This window comes from Hemibagrus wyckioides, linkage group LG09 (genome assembly GCF_019097595.1).
Source record: "Hemibagrus wyckioides isolate EC202008001 linkage group LG09, SWU_Hwy_1.0, whole genome shotgun sequence".
In the NCBI taxonomy this organism is placed as follows: Eukaryota; Metazoa; Chordata; class Actinopteri; order Siluriformes; family Bagridae; genus Hemibagrus; species Hemibagrus wyckioides.
Genome location: NC_080718.1, coordinates 209,681 through 218,305, shown reverse-complemented (window position 1 = coordinate 218,305; position 8,625 = coordinate 209,681). Strand labels below are relative to the sequence as shown.

The 8,625-nt window shown below is 41.6% G+C and overlaps 2 non-coding genes across 2 annotated transcripts; one reads left to right on the top strand and one right to left on the bottom strand.

The window, feature by feature from the left end:
* Positions 1–1,551: 1,551 nt before the first annotated feature.
* Positions 1,552–1,623, top strand: trnae-cuc (transfer RNA glutamic acid (anticodon CUC)). The gene has a single exon. It is a non-coding gene; the product is annotated as a tRNA-Glu (tRNA).
* Positions 1,624–1,712: 89 nt separating this feature from the next.
* trnay-gua (transfer RNA tyrosine (anticodon GUA)) lies at positions 1,713–1,801 on the bottom strand. Its single transcript is given in 2 exon segments — positions 1,713–1,748; positions 1,765–1,801. It is a non-coding gene; the product is annotated as a tRNA-Tyr (tRNA).
* Positions 1,802–8,625: the final 6,824 nt, after the last annotated feature.

Sequence of the window (8,625 nt, the reverse complement as noted above, 5' to 3'; positions counted from 1 at the left end):
GCATCTGAACACCTCAACTCTGTTTCGGAAGGCACAATAGGGTCTTTACTTCCTAAGGAGACTGAAGAAAGTTCACCTATCCCCCAAGATCCTGACCAACTTTTACCCCTGCATCATTGAGAGCATCTTGACGAGCTGCATCACAGTGTGGCATGGCAGCGCCACGATGTGTGAAAAGAAATCTCTGCAAAGGGTTGTGAAAACCGCCCAACACATCATCGGCACCCAACTACCTGCCATTGGGTCTCTTCACCACAGTAGATGTCTGCGCAGAACACACAAAATAATCAAAGACTCCTCCCACCCAAGTCACAAACTGTTCAAACCTTCCATCCAGAAGGAGATACAGGTCCATCCTCACCAGAACCAGTAGGTTTAGGGCCAGTTTTTTTCCTTCAGCCATAAATCTACTGAACTCTACACTACACCGCTAGGACACTCATGTCTTTCTACACTTACCACTTTACAGTTCTGCTCCACTCTGTACATTCTGTTAATATAATATTTTTCACTGTTAAACATTCTGTTGTACATTCTATTATAATATAATTTTTTCTCAGTGTGTAATATAATTATTGTACATATTGTCCATTTCATAGATTACACCTAGTATTATCTATTTGTCTATCTATTTATATACATTTACATATACTATATTTATACATACTATATAATATATGTATATTATCTGTTACTGTTGTACATACATTTTACATAATGCACACATTTTTAGCACAATTATAATTACACCTGTCACTTTATCTACTGTAAATATTACTTGCACATACTTCTCTATGCACACTCTGACATAGCCTTATTTATCGATGTACATATTTACATATTTATCTGCACCTGTTCATTGGCAGAATTTCTACTATTTGCACTTCTGGTAGATGCTAAACAGCATTTCATTGCTATGTACCTGCACTCTGCAATGACAATGAAGTTGAATCTGTCTATCTGTCTATCTATCTATCTATCTATCTATCTATCTATCTATCTATCTATCTATCTATCTATCTATCTATCTATCACAGGGTTTCACGCTGTCCACCAGGAGCCTCAAAAGTGATGGGCCAAAACCTTCAGATGTGAACGTTTGTGTGCTTCGCTGCATGTCAAAGCTTTTCCATAGGACAGAAATACCTGTTCTTGTCTAGACCTGATCGGTGAGCAGTACACCCCGTATGGCTCGCCAGCTCATCACTGTGAAAACACATTCACGCACTCGCTCATACCTAATAGCAATTTGTTTCAGCTGATCCACCTACTGGCATGTCTTTTGGAGGTGAGAGGAAACCGGAGAACACCGGGTGTACACACACGGGGACTCCGGACAGACTGCAAACTTGTGACCCTGCAGCTGAGAGGTGGGACCTCTTTTAAGTCTTTTGAGACAGTCTGTGCAGACATTCTGTTGATCTTAAAGTGAATTTGTTTAAACTGCTGTTTCCTCAGGTGTAACTCATCCGGAATTGGCGTAAATCGGCACTAGAGGCCAATCCTGGGTGCTGCGCCCAGCCGCACGAGGCCCACACGCCTGTCCATGTCTCCCTGGTGGTCTAGTGGCTAGGATTCGGCGCTCTCACCGCCGCGGCCCGGGTTCAATTCCCGGTCAGGGAAACGAGCTCTTTTTGCGCCCGGCCAGAGCTAGCGGCCGCAAGAAGCCGATGCACTGAAACGGCGCGCTTCCCAGAGGCTGGTAAAAGCCGTCCTTCGAGCCGGATTTGAACCGGCGACCTAAGGATGTCCATTTGTAAGCACCTACAGTCCTCCGCTCTACCAGCTGAGCTATCGAAGGGAGGGCTCAGGGCCGCCTTTTGGCAGTGACCTGGCAAACGGGACCCCTGGCGATTTTGTCTGTTACGAGACACGTAGCGCAGCGGTTTCAGGGGCGCTAGGCCAGATTTACTGGGGCCTATGAACGTGCTTGTCGATGTTGGACCCTTCTTCACCGACAAACTTTACAATCCCGTTTGCAATCTCAGGTTTCTACGCGTGGCCGCCCTCGCCGGTGCGTTGACTTAAACTAAGTAAATACAGAGAGGACCTAATGCGCAGGGTTTCACTCTGTCCACCAGGCACCTCAAAAGCGATGGGCCAAAACGGTCAGATGTGAACATTTGTGTGCATCGCTGCACGTCAAAGCTTTTCCATAGGACAGAGATACCTGCTCTTGTCTAGACCTGATCGGTGAGCAGTACACCCTGCATGGCTCGCCAGCTCATCACAGGGCACTGTGCAAACACATTCACGCACTCACTCATACCCAATAGCAATTTGTTTCAGCCGATCCACCTACTGGCGTGTCTTTTGGAGATGAGAGGAAACTGGAGAACACCAGGTGTACACGCACGGGGACTCTGGACAGACTGCAAACTGGTGACCCTGCAGCTGAGACCTCTTTTAAGTCTTTTGAGACAGTCTGTTGATCTTAAAGCGAATTTGTTTAAACTGCTGTTTCCTCGGGTGTAACTCATCCAGAATTGCCGTAAATCGCCACTAGAGGCCAATCCTGGGTGCTGCACCCAGCCGCACGGGGCCCACAAACCTGTCTGTGTCTCCCTGGTGGTCTAATGGCTAGGATTCGGCGAGCTCGCTGGGGCGGCCCAGGGTCGATTCCCAGTCAGGGAAGCAAGCTCTTTTTTTGCGCCCGGCCAGAGCTAGCGGCAGCACACAAACGGCGTGCTTCCCGGAGGCTGGTAAACGCCATCCTTCGAGCTGGATTTGAAACGGCAACCTAAGGATGTTCATTTGTAAGCATCTACAGTCCACCGCTCTACTAGCTGCGCCAAAGTTCAATAGTCTGCTTCGGGTGGGGAAGAAAGGAAAAAAATGGGGAAGGAGGGGAAGGAAGAAAAGAGAGAAGAGAGAAGAAAAGAAAGAAAGCAAAGGAGAAACAGAGTGCCACATGTGATTTATATGCACCTGTTTTGTAATTTTTTTAATTAAAACAAAAACCTACCAATATTTATATTATTAAATATATATGTTGAAGCACACACCTAAATAAACTTATAATGATAAAACAAAGAATACATTCAAGTCAGGTCAAGAATCTTTTATTGTCCTTTTGACCACATATAGCTGATGCAGTACACAGTGAAATGAGACCATGTTTCTCCAGGACCCTGGTGCTACATAAACAACATAACATAATTACAAAACACAGAGCTAAGGACGGAAAGTAAGCTGTCCTAGCTTCATAAAGTACATCGTGTGCAACTTGGTGCAAACAGTGCAAGACAAAACACAGTGCAAAGAGACAATACAGTACGTATAGCAGCAGTTGAATAATGTGCAAATACAATTTAAATAATAAATTATTTAATACATGTACCCTAATAATAAATACAAGTGACAAATTATAAAATAGCAATATATTAAACGATAAACAAAACAGAAAAATACTATTTAAACATCAAATATTTAAATATAAAATACATGTAACTTTGTAAGAATACAAGTGCTATATGCAACATATCTATATTTTCTTTATTTTTTTGAGCAACTGTTGTTCTGTCATCATCTCTGTCACTGGACAATAAATTCTGGCCTTGTCTTGGCTATGTCCAGTTGCTGATGTCCTAGAACGACCACACTTTCTGCAAGTGTCGGCCTTCACCTAATGTATGCACGTGGTTGACGTGGCACAGGTGGTTGAAATGCTGTTGGAGGAACACGGCTTGGTTGATGGACCATCAAGTAGGGTGGAGCGCTGCTGGGCTGGGGAGTGCTGGTTGCTGAGGCTCCAGGGTCCATGTCCAGGGTCCGAATGTGGGTTCGGTGTGGGGACCATGCTTGATAAAAGTGCTGGGCTCGATGGAAACAGCACCAGTTTGCGCCAGTATGCATAACATGATGAAAAAAATATACATTAACAGTCTACATATATGGCAGTAAAATTTAAGCAGTGGGTAAAGAGTTTAGGTGAGATATTTCAGATGTAATATACTGAGATATTTACATACCAAATTCTCCTCAATAACTTGAGTGGGAGAATCTGAAAAAAGTCATGTGTCCACAGGCCTGCACTGGACATTTACTTATCTGTAACATAAAAAAAAAACTACTGTCAGTTGGCACAAAACCTAAAGATAACACGGTATGGCTTTGTCTTTTCTATACATACCCTCTGGTGAGGAGCAGGTCTGTCCCCAGCTGCAGAGGGACACACACCTGTACTGGAAAACTGCCATGGCCTTTTGAGTTTTGAGGCTTTAGTAGTTGAAAATCTGTGAAAGTTAAATTCAGCATGTTGAGTTGAATAATATCATAATTAAATAAATAAAAACGAACAACATGCAATTCCGTACAATTTCCAGCCCTCTTATATTATAAATTGTACATAATAATGCACACTATAATAATAATACACTATGATGAATAATACCAGTACACTATAATAATAATACACTATGATGAATAATACCAGTACACTATGATGAATAATACCAGTACACTATGGTGAATAATACCAGTACACTATGGTGAATAATACCAGTACACTATGATGAATAATTTTTTGTATACTTATAACGCATATCAATACATGATACACATCGAGGCATGGATTTAAACAAAAAACAGCTCTTACCTGGGGCGGTATAATGTTCCAAATCCTCCTAAAAATTAAGGTTAATCACAGCACATGATTATAATACTCCAAAAGTTATTAAAATAAACAGGTAAATACACGATATACGAAAACACACACTGCAGGTGAAAACACGTAACTTGAATGACACGTCCCTGTGCGTGCACGATTTGATTGGCGGATTCATCCGTTTCCGTGGGCGGGCCCATCGGCGCGAACGAACGCGATTAGCGGAGAATGATCAAATTGCGAGAGATTCGATTGGCTCGGACGGGCGTGGCCATCATTGTCTGTCCATCTTTTCAGCGCAGGGATTGGGGAAGAAACATGTAACGGATGTAACGGGCCGATGTGATTGGCCGAGAAAGATTTCCCCGATTTCCCAGGGGAGCTTTGATTGGCTGGCTGACCATGCTTACATGTCTGTCACGAAGCCCGAAACCTCTTCACTCACTCTAGCTGACGACACACACACACACACACACAGTAGCGGTCTGAAGTCCGTGAAAAATACATTGTTGCTATTACCGTTTAAGCGATATGTTGCTTAAACTATTGCAAGAAATTCTGAAATAATATATAAATACAACTCTGAGCGGGTCTCGAACCCGGGTCTCCAGCATGGGAAGCGGGTGCTCTACCAAATAATTACCAAATAATAGCACACTTAAGCACAACATGAGCAACATTTTAGCGTTGGAACTAATATATATATATATATGAGATATGTTGCTTAAACTATTGCGAGAACTTTTGAAATAATATATAAAGACAACTCTGAGCGGGTCTCGCGCATGGGAGGCGGGTGCACTAACAATGTACCACAAGCGATGAAAGCTTTCACTGGCAAGTAAACTTATTAAGATGAGGTTTACATCACAGCACGTAGCACTACACTCCGTTACAAATATAAAAGCTATACATGCTTAAACTATTGCAATACATTCTCAAATAATATATACAAACTAAAGTCACAGTTAAAATATGAAATCTAAACTAGTGTGTGCTTAAACTATTGCAAGACATGCTCAAATAATATTTAAAAGCTAAAAAGTCACAGTTTAAAAAGTTTAAGGTAGTTTATGTGGCTGTAGAGTAAGAATTCAAGCTGTAGGAACAGTTTAAAGATGATGTGTCCTTAAAAACACCTCTTCCCTCACTCTAGCTGATGTCACACACACACACACACACACACACACACACACATGTAGCGGTCTGAAGTCCTTGAAAATACATTTAAAATCCATATAAAATAAACCAATATTTTTTTTTTTTCACACAATTTTTTTTTTTTTTGTTACGTGTTTTTAAATAAGTAAAATGTACTTTATAAATAACAAATAATGTATAAAACAATAATAATACATAATAAAAGAGAATGTAAAAAAATAAACTGGTTTCATTAAGTGTATTTACGTTGAAGATCAGAGCGAAGATGATGGCGGAGGTGGAGGAGATTGGAGGAGGAGGGTGGCGTTTTCATTTCGTGCTCTATCGCTTAATTTAACTTACTCGCTACACACTTAATGCTACAATTAATTGCTAAATTTAACTTACACACTATGCTACACTTTATTGCTACTTTTTTATTTTTAACTTCACCTAATCATCTTCATCTCTGACTTTTGCCTTTTTCGCCACGCCTTTCACTTGCAGAGGCGTTTCAATAAAAACCTGTCCAAGGAGGTTTGTTTCTTCCTCCCTTTCAAAATGTTTGGAAAATGAGTGAGGAAGTGTCGTTACACAGCGCCAACGCATCGACCTGGAGTGATAACCACATGAACTGACCGCTCGCTGGGCTACCAAGTGGCGGGTGGGCGAAGCTTCCTTCGCTCAGAATCTCAGATCTCGGCTCATATCTTAAAGCAAAAATTGAAGCGAGTGACGGCTCAGATCTCAGAAAACTCGTAAGTTGGAGTCACTCGTAAGTCAAGGTTTCACTGTGTGTATATATATATATATATATATATATATATATATATATATATATATATATATATATATATATATATATATATATATATATATATATAAACTGTTCTGAGAACTTCTGAAATAATATATAAATACAACTCCGAGCAGGTCTCGAACCCAGGTCTCCAGCATGTGAGGCGGACGCTCTACCAAATAAGCTAAACTGCCACTTGTAAAGTCATACAAAGTCACAGTTCAAATATGTCTATTATCGTATTATCAGGCGATCTACCAAATAAGCTAACCAGCGTGTAAAGCGCTATGCTGAAATGTCCGGGAAGCCCAGGGAGTGAAGCATAGCTGAAGTTTAAGGTAGCATGTGGCGGTACAGTTAGAATTCAAGCTGTAGCAACAGTTTAAACACTGATCAGCTACTACCTTAAAAACAAACCTCCTGTTTTTACGGAAGCTACCGATAACCTCCGACAAAAGCCGAACTGTGTGCACTCTTTTTAAATGTCCATATAGAAACCAGGAAGTGAAGTCCGTAAAAAAATGGATTTAAAAATTAATATAAAATAAACTACAATACTTATCAACATGAAAAGTAATAGCACACTTAAGCATAACATGATGAACGTTTTAGCGTTGGAACCATGTTTTTAGCTATTACCATTTAGGACTAGTAGCGAGTCCAGGAACCGGAATAATAATAATAATAAAGAGTGACGATAATCACTTACACAATCACAACTAATTAGCTATTTGGCTAGCTAGTGCTAGTTATAGCTTGGCATTGTGGTTTTCTGAATGAAACCAATAGCATATTGCATTAGCTATTTCGCTAGCTAGTGCTAGCTATAGCCCGGCATTAGCGTTTTTCTGAATGAAACCAACACACACATGCACACACACACACGCACACACACAACTGTACACACACACACACCGTACACACAAATCTGTACACACACACACACACACCTGTACAGGTGTTCTCACATGGCAGCATCCTGCCATCCAGAGCACACCAACAGTGTGGGGCCCAACAACGTTGCTAGTGCTAGCTATAGCTCGGCATTCGTGGTTTTTCTGAATGAAACCGATAGCATTTTGCAGAAGCTATTTGGCTAGCTAGTGCTAGCTATAGCCCGGCATTCGCGTTTTCTGAATAAAACCAATAAACACATGCATACACACACACATACAGACACACACACATGCACACACGCATCACACACAGACATACACACACCTGTACAGGTGTTGTCACATGGCAGGGTCCTGCCATCTGAGCACACCAACAGTGTGGGGCCCACTCCAACGCGTTAGTGCTAGCTATAGCTCGGCATTCATGTTTTCCTGAATGAAACCAACAGCATTTGCACAAGTTATTGTGCTAGCTAGTGCTAGCTATAGCCTCGGCATTCGTGTTTTTCTGAATGAAACCAACACACACACATGCATACACACACACACACCTGTACACACAAATCTGTACACACACACCTGTACAGGTAGTTCTCACATGGCAGGGTCCTGCCATCTGGAGCACACCAACAGTGTGGGGCCCAAAACGCTGCTAGAGCTAGCTATAGCTCTGCATTCATGTTTTTCTGAATGAAACCAATAGCATTTTGCATTAGCTATTTCGCTAGCTAGTGCTAGCTGTAGCTTCGGCATTCGCTTTTCTGAATGAAACCGATAGCATTTTGCAGTAGCTATTTGGCAAGCTAGTGCTAGCTGCAGCTCAGCATTAGCGCGTTGTCTGAATGAAACCAATAGCATGTTGCATGAGCTATTGTGCTAGCTAGTGCTAGCTATAGCTCGGCATTCTTTTTTTCTGAATGAAACCGGTAGCATTTTTGCATTAGCTATTGCGCTAGTTAGCTATTGTGCTAGCTAGTGCTAGCTATAGCTTCGGCATTTGTGTTTTTCTGAATGAAACCGGTAGCATTTTGCATTAGCTATTTCGCTAGCTAGTGCTAGCTATAGCTGCGACATTTGTGTTTTTCCGAATGAAACAAAATAGCATTTTGCATTAGCAATTTGGCTAGCTAAGTGCTAGCTATAGCTCGACATTTGTGTTTTTCTGAATGAAACCAATAGCATTT